The following is a 12804-nucleotide window of genomic DNA, read 5'->3' as shown; positions in this document are numbered from 1 at the left end:
CTTTCCTTTCCTTTCCTTTCCTTTCCTTTCCTTTCCCTCCCCTCCCCCTCACCCCCTCTATCTGCTCCCGTCTCCTTCCTTTCCCTTTTGCTTTATTTTTAAAACACATAGCTGGCTCTATGGAGCCTCAAAGTAATAGTACTACTAAGAAAAAACAGATCTACAGATTTGGGTTAAGAAAGGAAGCATGTAAGTTCCTGAGCCAAGATTAGGCCCAGTCACATTTGCCGGTTTAATTCAAGGAGATGTTAGCTGTGAGTGTAGGAGTTGTATTTTTTAAATCTTGCTACAAATTGGATTCTTAGTTTGCAACACCATTTAAGTGGTATTCCTTTTCAGAGAAAATAATCACAATTGGGGGATGGCATGCCTCAATTTCTTACTCGGGATGAGGACTAGTTTACCAGGGGCTTATGCTACCTGTCAGGCACCACCAGGCACCAGGGCCGTGAGCACTCTGTGCCTCGGAGAAATGAAGGAGTTGAGCACCTGAAGCTTTCGACCTTATCTAGAGTCCTCAGAAGCCTCAGGGGGGTTTGCACTTCTCGAGGGTGGTTTTCCATCTTCCCCTAGCCGGCGGGGGAAGTGGGGCTCTGAGGAGCTACGCAACCTGAACTCAGGTGACAGCCAGTGGTTGGCAGAGCCAGCATCTCACTGGGCTGCGTGCCTTGGAAACCTGTTCTCTTTCTGCTACATCATCTCCTTCCCACTGCCTGTGAGGGGCCAGTGGATTTTTATAGTCAAGAGAGAGTAAGAGAGGGACCTGAATGCCTGCTATGGGCACAGGGGTGTGAGGGGGAGGGGAGGGGCAGCACGGAGGTGGAGACTATTGACCCTGATTTGCTTCCAGCCCATTTCTTATTCCTCCAGCCTTCACCTCTATCTACATAGAAATCTCTGTCCTAAGCTGATGCCCTGGTGACATTTTCCTTCCTTCCTCCCTTCCTTCTTTCCTTCCTCCTTCCTTCCCTTCTTCCTTCTCTCCAACTTTCACTGACCACCCATTAGGCCTGTTAAGGACAGAGACATACAACTGAGTAGGTCACAGTTTTTGCTCTTTGGTTGATACTGTAGTGAAAGAGACACATGACAATAAATAAATAAAATAATATATGAGCAAGTGTAAACTAATCAAGCAGCCTCCTCCCTCCCTTTTTCCTTCTTTCCATCCCTTCATTCTTGGCATATAACAGGATGCTCGTAGGAGCCTAGAGAGCGCCTCCCCCATCCCAAAACACCGTTATAGGAAGAATCTGCCTTTTCTGAAGCGGTCTATAGTGTTTCATTTTCTTTGGAGATAGAAGACAAACTTCTTCATTTATTGCAGAACAATACTTTAATGGACATTTTGGTTATGAAATTTGTAAATCCCAGATCATCTGCAGGAAGAGAAGGGTTTAAGTCAACAAGAATCTAAATGTTTTGTATAATTAAAATGTCTTTACTGAGAGTAGAATTGCAAATCTCAGATGATAATTTTCCTCTAGAAACAACTTTTTTTTTTTTTGCCTTCCATGGAAGCCTCAGAGCAGATCTGGACCTCACGTTGATTCTTTGGGAGCGGAGTTGGCTCCTCATCGCCACCATAGACAGAACAGAGCCCCAGGAGGGCAGTGTGGGCAGACTTTGAGGAAGGCCTGGTCCCTGGGCTCCAAGACCAGCCAAACCTTCTGTTCTCTGGGAGCTTTCACCAAAGCTTTGTCAAGCATTGCAGTCTATATTTAGAATTAAGGAACGGTCCAGGGCTCAAGCTTGGGCAAAGTGGTCCTGGGAATAACAGAAGCCCCAGGAAAGCTAGTTAGTGTCTCACCCATCATACAGGTGACTGGGTGTGGCTGGAGGAGCAGACCAGAGCCCCTCCACAGTGAGGCTGTCTCTTGGAGAGTACAGAGTGCAGGGCCTGGACCATTGTTGAGCGTGTGACTCCTAAAGGATGAAGGTTTGGGGGTGTCTGGGTGTCAGGCAATTCACCTAGCAATTTTTCACCTTCTGTGTGCAATATACCACCCTCGATTCACTGGCTCAAATTATTGGCTAAAGGTAACAGAACATAAGCCCACACATGGCCACCAGGAGGGCAGCTGGCCCCTTTAAGGCCAGGGCAGCAGCAGACCCTAAAGCCGCCTCACAGAGCTGGATGAAATTGAACTGGGCTTTCAATAATGCACAACACCCTGATTGTCCATTCCCCGTGCACATCTCGTTTTATAGTTTGCACTTCTACCAACACTTGATTATATACCGGGGTGGGCAAAAGTAGGGTAACACTTGTGAATACAGGAAACAGTTTATTTGTGCGCTATTATTTATTAATTATATTATTTATGTGTACAGCTGTACACATACTTTTGCCCACTCCTTTACTCTGTTTGTCCTCTTATCAACCAGACTGAAGCTCCCTGAAACATCCTTCCCTCACAGGGCTTCCATAATTACTTGTGGAAGAGCAGCTGGTGCCTAAGGGTCTAAAGCGCCTTTCCCACAAGGCCTGCTGGAGGCAGGACAGAACCAGGGCTTAGGAACTCGGGCTCATAGAGCCAGAGAACCCTGGGCTAACCCACCAGGAATAGCCTGGACCTCACCGAGTCTAGCCTCTGAGAATCCACCTGTTCCTCATTTCTCTAAAAGGCTCTAGTAAGTCTGCACAGGGGAAGAACCTGAAAGGAACGAAGATAATACTCAAGAGTGCAGAGGCAGTCCCACTGGCAAAAACTGTCCCTTGCTGTATAAAGTCACACTAGTGGGAAAACACGCACCGTTGTTAAGCTCCCTGGCATTGGAATCAGAAAGATCTAGTTGTGTCCCCAGAGCGCACTCACTGGCTGTATGACCTTGGTCAGACACACATATTTTACTCACTTAATTTTCAAAACAACCAAGGAGGAAGGGTTGTTATTTTCATTAAAAATAAGGAAAATGATGCCCCAACCCAGAGGTTCTCAACCTGTGGGTCACGACCCCTTTCAGGGTTGAACAACCCTTTCATATGGGCCCCCTAAGACCATCAGAAAACACATATATAATTACATATTGTTTTTGTGATTGATCACTATGCTTTAATTATGTTCAATTTGCAACAATGAAAATACATCCTGCATATCAGATATTTACATTACGACTCATAAAAGTAGCAAAATTACAGTTATGAAGTAGCAACGAAAATAATTTTATAGTTGGGTGTCACCACAACATGAGGAACTGTATTTTTTTTTTAAAAAAGAAAAATGAGACAGAAAGAGGTTCTGGGTGTAAACTGTGCAGCACAGCGGTGGATACTTGCTGTTGTTATTGTGGCCGCTATCGCTGACCCTAGGCCTCTCCAGGCTCAGGTTAGAGGTTATTTCCTCGGAATCACAATGATGGTGATGCTATAAAGAAGGCTTGCATTTGCAGAGCCTTCAAAATTTGCAAAGTACTTGTCGTTCATTATCTTCAAGAGAGCAGTACCTGTTAGAGGAGTTGGCCCTGGAGAAAGAGGCCTTGGTGATTGATTTTTCTACTTCACGAAAGAGAAGGGGTTTTCATCCCCTTACAGACTCTGATCCTTCCCTGTGTGCCACCCAACAGAGGTGTGATCTGGTGCACAGCTCTGGGGAGAGCTCCCCATGTCCCCTCAATCCTAGTGCCCCCAGAGTGAGGGTCCCATTTCGGGGGTCTCACAAGGCAGTGGTGGTGGGGGCCTTGTGAGGCACTTGGTATAGATACAAGGAGGAGCTGGACTTATGCCTCCAAAATGGAGAAACTTTCCCATGAACTCCAGGTCCTTATTCCTGAACCCTAAGTAGTCTATCATTTATTGCCATGTTTTTGCCTTCTGCAGTGGGTTGAATGACGTCCTCCTCACAAAAAATCACAAAAAGACTCATTTACCAGGAATCTGTGAAGGTGAACTTATTTGGAACAGGAGTCTTTTCAGAAGCAATTACATTAAGAATCTCAAAATAAGATCATCCTGGATTATCCACATTGCCCCTACATCTAGTGACAATTGTCCTTGCCAGAGACAAAAGAAAGGAAATGTGGACACTCAGAGGAGAAACAGCCATGCGAAGACAGAGGCAGATTGAAGTGATGCAGCCCAAGCCCAGGATCGCCTGGAGCCACCAGAAGCTGGCAGAGGTGAGGATTCTCCCCTGCAGCCTCCGGGGAGGGCGGGGAGGGAGGGGGCAGGGTGAGTCATAGCCCTGCTGACACCTTGATTTGGGACTTGTAGCCTCCAGAACTGCCAGAGAATAAAGTTCTGTTGATTTAAGCCATCAAATTTGTGGTAACTTGTTATGGCAGCTCTACAAAACTACGTACACCAACACACACACACAAAACACACACACACACACACACACACACACACATTTCTGGGGATAAAAAAAAGAAGAAGAAAGAAATGAGGAGAAATACTGAGGCTAGCTCCTCACCGGTACTTGACATTTAGAGAATGAAAAATTCATGTGCACAGGAAAGTAAGGCTCCACTACTGAGGACTTGAGGGAGAGACTCTGGAAGGGGGCACTCTCCTTTTCTGCTCATTCTACAGAGTCCGGGAAAGGCTGGTGGATTCATTTGGCTGCTTAAGTAGTTGTCCCATTTGTATTCCCTCCAAACCCATCCGTTCCTCTCAGTCACAGGGGGGCTTGTGAGCGAAGTCTGACATTTTCCAGTTCTTGGGTCTGCGCCTGGAATCAGCAACCTTCGCCAGGCAGGCTGAACAAATCCCCAAGATGTGAGCGCAGAATTCCTTCGACTGCCCAGACATGGCTTCTCCTTCCGTTCCCTGAAGAGAGCAGTGTGACTCAAGGCTTCATGTTAGCAGTTGAATGTCCTCCAAACAGAATCATAAACAAGTAACTTCAGGAGAGTCGAGACCAGGGTGGTCTCCTTTGCTCGAGATGGCCACACTGTAAAAAAGGTTAGTTAAGATTATGGAGCAGCCTTGTTTACTGGCCAAAATGTAAGCTTACTTGAAGCCCAGGTGAGTGGCAATCCAAGACATCAGAAAGCTGGCTGATCCATATGAGGTTCATGTCTACATGGCTGGGAATATCGCCCAGTGTTGCTCACGTGACTGATCCCCTGAATGAGGACACTTGGTGCAAGGAAGCAGGGAGAGCTTGATGCTTCCTCACCATCTATCACCTTCCCTCCCACTATGTTCGGTTGTGTCCATCTGGCCCCACAGCTTTCCTGGTCAGTTTTGGGTCTAATGAACAGACTCCCTTTATAGGCTTAAAAAGTCTAGTTGAATCGAATATGAAAGCTTTAGTGTCCCCAGTTTAAAGCCCGCAGTGGGGAGAACGGCCGCGGGCCCTGCTTCTTCAGCATTTCCTCATCCTTTGCCTGACATTTGCCTCCCACTCCCTAGGCTGGCTTAGCCTCCAGGCCGAGGAAGAGGAAGACAGGAGAGGCAGGAGGAGTCACCATACTGCCTGCCTCTGGGAGGGCCAGATACCCAAACGGGAGCTCTGATCTTTGTGAGTTCTTTGAAAATGTCCCTCTGGGGAACCCCCTGAGGGGCCTCTGCCCACTGTAGGCTCACTGGGGCAGTGGTGCAGGTGGTACCCTCTTAGACTGGTCATTTGGGTTTCCCTCTAAGCTTTGTTTCTGAAGGTTTGCCCTTCACAGATTATTCTTTTGTGGCCACTTCCTCCTCTAGGCAGATCTGTGGGGAGGGTCTCCAAGACAGCTCAAGCCTTGTGACCTCCTACAGTGTTCACTGTGGTCCACAGAAAATGCTCACTCTCCTCTAAGCTGGGAAGGCAGGCTGCTCCCACCATTGCCCACTTTCTTCCTTTGCTCTCCATCCAGGTGGCCTCTGGACAGACTTTTGTTTTCAGAGTCAGGCAAAGTCTCTGCGTGGGTCCTGCAGACTCCTGGGTCACACCCAAATCTTCAACCATTTCCTTTGAATGTCCCCTCATCCGGCTTCAGGAAGGGAGAGAGTACCCCCTCCCTCTCCTGTGGAGGGGACGGGGACACAGAGCCCCTCAGACAACCAGAAGTCCTCCCCTCCATTCTTCTCCCTCATCATCCTCACTCCATTTGTGTGTTCTGCAGGTGATAATAGGCCTGAGGTCACAAACCGCCCTCGCTGCTTGGTTTAGGGCACTCCTGAGGAAGTCCTGCATAGGTGTGCAGCTTCTTTTGTGGATGCCCTGGACAGTGTGCTAGTCCCACCCTTGGGCCAACAGCAGAGGATCCACTGATTATGCCTTTGGAGCAGTGGTTCTCAACCTTCCTAATGTTGTGACCCTTTAATACAGTTCCTCATGTTGTGGTGACCCCCAATTTCATTGTTACAAATTGAACATAATTAAAGCATAGTGATTAATCACAAAACAATTATATATGTGTTTTTATATATGTGTCTTCCGATGGTCTTAGGTGACCCCTGTGAAAGGGTCGTTCGACCCCCAAAGGGGTCACGACCCACACATTTGAGAACTGCTGCTTTGGAGTGTCCTTGTTTCTTTAGTCTCTCGTCCCCATGGTTCTCCTTGAGGTTGTTCTACAGCTTCTTTTAAGCCCTGACTGCTTGAGCCCATGTCTTCTCAGGGCATGCATGATAAGCTTCTTGTGGGATAACTGAGCTCTAGTCCTAAGACTTACTTGAGACTTGCAAACTCTGCCCTGCCAGGCTCCAATGAGATGTCAGTGGTGTCTCCATGTGCTCTAGCTTCTAAAGACTTCTAGGAGAGAGGGCTGAGATGGGGTTGGATCTATGAAAAGGGAGACATGGGCAGGAGGCCTGTGAGTATCTCCATTTCTGTGAGGTTTCTTTCCTCTCATGATACCAGGGGCACTTGTGCTCCTCAAGTGCATAAAAGAAACTTGGGGCTGGTCTGTGGAGTGCTTCTTCATAGTCTATATGAGAGAATTTACTGGGGTGATATTGGTTAGTAAAATTATCTATGTTTCAAGTATACAATCCTATCTAATAATAGAAAAACATGGCAATTAACCTTACCTCCACTATGCTTCCCATTGGCTAATCAGGGTGATATGAAAATTAACTGCCAACCAAGATGGCAGCCGGCAGCCACGCAGCTGAAGTGAACATGAGGCTTGGTTGCCCTGACGATGGAGGAAGTCAAGGTTCCCCACCTGCCGTGGCCCAGCTCTGAGCTCTGGATGCAACGATGTTGCAATTACAGAAGCTAAACAAACCCCAGGTACCAGCTTTCAGCCAGCTAGCCTCGGAGCTGGAGCCAAAACAAAGTTTCAATTACAGAAGGTAAATAAATCCCAGAATAAAAAAAAAGAAAGACAGAAAGGAGAGACTGGGAGCTTCAGTTGCAGGCTTGCCCAGCCTGAAAACAGCCCTCAGCCCCTCCTCCAGACTGGCCAGGCACCCCAGTGGGGACGCCCACCCTGGAGCGGTGCGGGCAGCCTGAAAACAGCCATCAGCCCCTCATCCAGGCTGGCCAGGCACCCCAGTGGGGATCCCCACCCTGATCTGGGACATCCTCCAGGGCAAACCAGCCGGCCCCCACCCATGCACCAGGCCTCTATCCTATATAGTAAAAGGGTAATATGCAAACTGACCCTAACAGCAGAAAGACTGGGAATGGCTGGTCACTATAACACACACTGACCACCAGGGGGCAGACACTCAATGCAGGAGCTTCCCTCTGGTGGTCAGTGAGCTCCCACATGGAGGAGCTTTGCTCAGTCACAAGCCAGGCTGATGGCTGCTAGTACAGCAGTGGTGGTGGGAGCCTCTCCTGCCTCCTCAGCAGTGCTAAGGATGTCCGAATGAAGCTTAGGTCTGCTCCCCGCTGGCCAGTGGACACCCCCCGAGGGCTGCCAGGCTGCCAGACGGATGTTTGACTGCCAGCTTGGGCCCGATCCCCCAGGGAGCAAGCCTAAGCCAGCAGATGGACATCCTCCAAGGTGTTCCAGACTGCGAGAGGGCATAGGCTGGGCTGAGGGACCCTCCCGGGTGCACACATTTTTGTGCACTGGGCCTCTAGTTCTATAAGACGTCATCTGTATATTGCATTGTGTGTGTACCAGCTAAAGTCAAATCTCTTTCCATCACCAGCATATATTCCTCTGAATAGCAATATTTTGACCCTAATCCTTGCCAAACAGTGACCTGGAGCAATGATGCTAAGTCTGTCATATTCTCATTTTAAGATGCATGGTCGTACCTTGTTCAAGTGGGTCCTTCCTGTTTTGCAACAGAAGAGCATTACATTCACTCTATCAAAGACAAGTGGGAACTGATGTGGGGACAGGGATGTGAGTGGCCAGGAGTTGAGACGGAAGAAGGAGATAAGCCAATTCTGGGAGAAGTTGGAACTTGTGTTCCTCTGGGAACCTTGAGTGGTAGCATTTGGTTAGTTTGTACAGTACAAGTGGGGTGTTAGGGAGAAGGGGCAATGCCAGGGGTGAGGCTAGAGGACCAAGCAAGAAACAAATTAGGTTAGACCTTGTTGGCCATGCCAATGATTCAGAATTTTTTTCTGAAGGTAATGGGGCACATTATAGAATTTTAAGGAGGGGGTTGACATAATCAGCTTTACGCTTTAGAAAGAATACTCTGATTGCAGTATGAGCATAGATGGGATGGGGTGAGACGAGCTGGAGGCAAGAAGGCCAGGTAGGAAGCTGTTTTGGAAGATCAGGGAGTAACTATGAGCCTGGACTAAGGCCATGCACGGGACAAAGAGAGTGGGATGCACTCCAAAAAGAGCTGGGAGGTGGAATCAGCAGGGTGAGGACTCTGCAGGTAGAAGATGGAGGGCAGAGGAGTCTGGCTTGTGGTGCCATTTCCCTGGGGTGGGGTACACAGGGGGGTGCATGTTGTGTGTGAGGATACACAGTGATTTGTTTCCTGCTGGAGTCCCCACTCTGCCAAGGATGGTTCTGGACTCCCACATCCCTTGATAGCTCTGACTGATCTAGCTCTCTTCCTCAAGCTCCAGTCCTGATTTCTCTAGAGAACAGTATGTTTGTGGAATAATTCTCAAGAATGTTTTTCTCCTTCATCGTCAGCTGGGGCCCTAGGGATACACTTGCCTCCAGACCTGGTCATTCTAGTGTTGCAAAGCCACGTCATGTCTTGGCATGTTCCTGGGGTACACCAGTTCTTGTAAGCTGAGCCTTCCATGCATTTTGGAGTGAAAGTAGCTTTTTAGCATCTACATTGAGTGTTTCCACCTTGATTTAGCTCTCTCATTTGGTCTGCCACTTGGGGATATGGAGCCCAGTGAAAGCTCTGATTGTATCAGACCAACGAAGTTCTTGTTTAGCGTTTCCCTTCTTCTTTCTTACCCTTGCTGATTTAGCACACTTAAAGTTTAACAACTTAATGGACAGAAGAAAGCATTACTGTGATGGAGATTGGCTGCATATTGAACTTGTTTTCTCTCCCTAGCACCCTGGGAGAACACATTGCCTAGCTTCCCTTGTCATTAGGCTGGGACTGTGTGAATGGGCTTTGGCCAATGGAATGCAGCTGGAAGAGCTATAAGTTGCTTCCAGGCCTGGCATGAAACCCTGTGTGCAACAGTTCATGATCTCTCTTCTTTCATGATAACCTTAAAGGCCGCATATGTAAGATGTTGGCAAAACAAAATAGAAAGAGCTTAGGTTCCTGAGTCACCTCTTGGAAGAAAGCCACCAGTCTGCTCTGGATGTGACTTGAGCAAGGAATAAACATACACTGTATCAAGCCACTGAGATTTTGGAGGGTTGTTTATCCTCACTAATATGCAAATACAGCATCAGATCTGGTTTCTCTGTTGAAGCTTACTTGCAGGAGCCTCGCCTTGTTAGCCAACACAGCAGCATAGCTGTCTATGGCAAAGTACACCAGTCTCTTCTGTATTACTGGGGGAAAAAAAAAATATATACACACATATATATACACAAATATATATACACACACTAGGGGCCTGGTGCATGAAGATTCGTGCACTGGGGATGGGTCCCTCAGCCTGACCTGCACCCTCTCCAATCTGGGAGCCATCAGGGGAGCCCTCTCCAATCCAGGAGTTTCTGTCTGTCTTTGCAATCAGATGAGCAAATTGTCTGAGACCCCTAACCCAGTTTGGTTTGCTGCTCACAGAATAATAGAGGCATTTTTTTTCTTTGCTTCATTGGTGGAGATTTCCTGGAAGTTTTAGGATATCTTCCCTTTAATTTTTCCTAGACACTCTGATTTTACTTATGTTTCTTATCTTTGCTTTCCCTCCATTCCCCCACCGCAACAGTAACTTGCTCCAGGCTCACTTTGCTCTAGTGCAGTGTTTCTCAACCTTCCTAATGTTGCGACCCTTTAATACAGTCCCCAACCACAACAGTAACTTGCTCCAGGCTCACTTTGCTCTAGTGTCTAGGAGATCCGTCTGCCACCAGAACTATGATTCCCAGCATTCCTGGAGCTCCCTGTGCTCTGGGCTTCCGCTTCTGGTCCTGGGGCGGCCACCAGAACTACTATTCCCAGAATTCCTGGTGCTCCCCTCACTCTAGGTTTTCCCTTCCTGCTCTGTCTCCATCCCATGGCCTCCCACTCTGACACATTTCCCCAAGCCTCGGGCTCTCCTGCTCTGCTCTCTGCCTGGCAGCTTGGGGGAGCGACCGACGGAGCCACGTCCCCCCAAGCTGCCGGCTCTCCTGCTCTGCTCTCTGCTTGGAGCCTGTGTGTGCAAATTTACCTGCCATCTTTGTGGGTTAATTTGCATATTCACTCCTGATTTGCTGGTGAGCGTAGCAAAGAGATGGTCAATTTACATGTTTCTCTTTTATTATATAGGATATACATATATATGATGCAGTTTTGTTCCTAACACTAATTCTTTTTTTTTTTTTTACTTTTTTTTTTAAATATTTTATTGATTTTTTACAGAGAGAAAGGGAGAGAGATAGAGAGTTAGAAACATTGATGAGAGAGAAACATCGATCAACTGCCTCCTGCACATCTCCTACTGGGGATGTGCCCGCAACCCAGGTACATGCCCTTGACCGGAATCGAACCTGGGACCCTTCAGTCTGCAGGCCGATGCTCTATCCACTGAGCCAAACCAGTTTCGGCTAAAGCTAATTCTTGAAGCCTGCACTTGCTGACAGGTACAAGCTCTGGAGAAAGTCATAGGTACTAGCCCACAGGCAAGGAAAGTCAAGAAAAAAAATCTTCATGTTTCTGGACAAGATGCTTTTTAAAATGGAAAGTATGATGTTAACATTTCATGGGGCTCCACTGCAAGTCCCTCCCTCATCTCAGTGCTTCTCTTCTGGGGAGAGCCACTTGCCTTTATACCTCAAGTATTCATCTCTGTCTCCAAGGGGACAGCTCAGCATATGTAGGCAGTGGGCACTCAAAGGGTAGATGATTTGAGATGAAAGCAAGCTCTGGAGAAATCAAAACTATTGTGTGTGTAAACAAAGCACTGAAGTTTCGATTGTTTTCCTTTTCTCTAAGGGAGGGATGTTACTTTGTCCCCACTCTAAGGGGGTGATGGCGGATCCTCTGCAGAGTGGGGGGCGGAGAACCAAATCTCTGATGGGCTCCTGAAACCACAGGAGGAAAAGAACATTAGGGAGAGTAAGATTCTTTAAAAAATTATTCACATTCAAAAATAAATTATAGAAGTTTATTTTTCCTACTAAGAGAATCTGAAACGGATCTTATATTGAGGAGGAAAGTGATTTTTGGCTAAGTAGAGACAGAAACACAAAAAGATTGAAACAGAGATGAGACATGCTGGAAAGAGAAACATCTATTCTCTGCGCTACTTTGACTTTTTCTTCAGAAATAATAAACACACACACACACACTATACCTATAACTTGTATGTGATAATAAGAAAATATTACCTGAAACTTTGCTAAATTTTTTACTTTCTCCCCAAGATCCAGAAACTACCAATATTCTGCAAAGTTTATCCTTTTTTTCAAAGCTACCTGTTTGTGCTACCCCTTTATCTATAAACTAGAGACCTAGTGCATGAAATTCGTTCACAGGTAGGGTCCCTAGGCCTGGCTGGTGATCAGGGCTGATCAGGTTCCCAGCTGCCCATGTGCCATCATGGCGTGGTTCCTCCTTGCCTCCCCACCTCCCTGCCTCCTCCTTCCCTCACCATCTGTGCGCCGCCATGGCACAGTCCCACCCCCACCACCCGCCTCCCCTTCTCCTTGCCTCTTCCTTCCCTCACTCCCTCAGTGCCTGGCTTCCACTGCTGGTCACCTGTTATGTTCTGCATCGTCCCCTGATGGTCAGTGCATGTCATAGTGAATGATCGAGCTCCCGTTCTCTAGGTGGAACTCTCGAGGGGACACTTTGCACATTAGCCTTTTATATATATAGACTAGTGGCCCAGTGCACGAAATTCATGCACGGGGGAGGGGGGTGTTCCTCAGCCCGGCCTGCACCCTCTCCAATCTGGGATCCCTCGAAGGATGTCATACTTCTGGTTTACAGGGATTGGTCCTAAACTGGCAGTCAGACATCCCTCTCACAATCCGGGACTGCTGGCTCCTAACCGCTCACCTGCCTGCCTGCCTGCCTGAGTGCTCCTAACTTCCTCTGCCTGCCTGATTGTCCCTAACTGCCCTCCCCTGCCAGCCTGATCACCCCCTAACTGCTCCCCTCTGCTGACCTTATTGCCCCTAACTGCCTCTGCCTAGGCCCCTGCCACTGTAGCTTTGTCCGGAAGGATGTCCAAAAAATGTCTGGTCTAATTAGCATATTACACTTTTATTGGTATAGATTATTGTAACCCTATATCAGCTATAGATGTGTCAAATCTCAAGAGAAAGCAAAAATTAACACAGGCTTTGTGAAGCAAATGGAATTAAAAAGAC

General features: G+C 47.6%; 1 long non-coding RNA gene across 1 annotated transcript in view; it reads left to right on the top strand.

Annotated features, from left to right (window-relative positions):
• Positions 1–12804, top strand: part of LOC107184093 — a 23288-nt gene that overhangs the window by 5453 nt on the left and 5031 nt on the right. The window contains exon 2 of the long non-coding RNA XR_001514915.1: positions 3821–4119. This is a non-coding gene — a long non-coding RNA (uncharacterized LOC107184093). The remainder of the gene's footprint in view (positions 1–3820; positions 4120–12804) is intronic.

This window comes from Myotis davidii, unplaced genomic scaffold (genome assembly GCF_000327345.1).
Source record: "Myotis davidii unplaced genomic scaffold, ASM32734v1 scaffold62, whole genome shotgun sequence".
NCBI lineage: Eukaryota > Metazoa > Chordata > Mammalia > Chiroptera > Vespertilionidae > Myotis > Myotis davidii.
The sequence above is the reverse complement of the archived record's forward strand: the minus strand, read 5'-3'. Positions and strand labels throughout refer to the sequence as shown.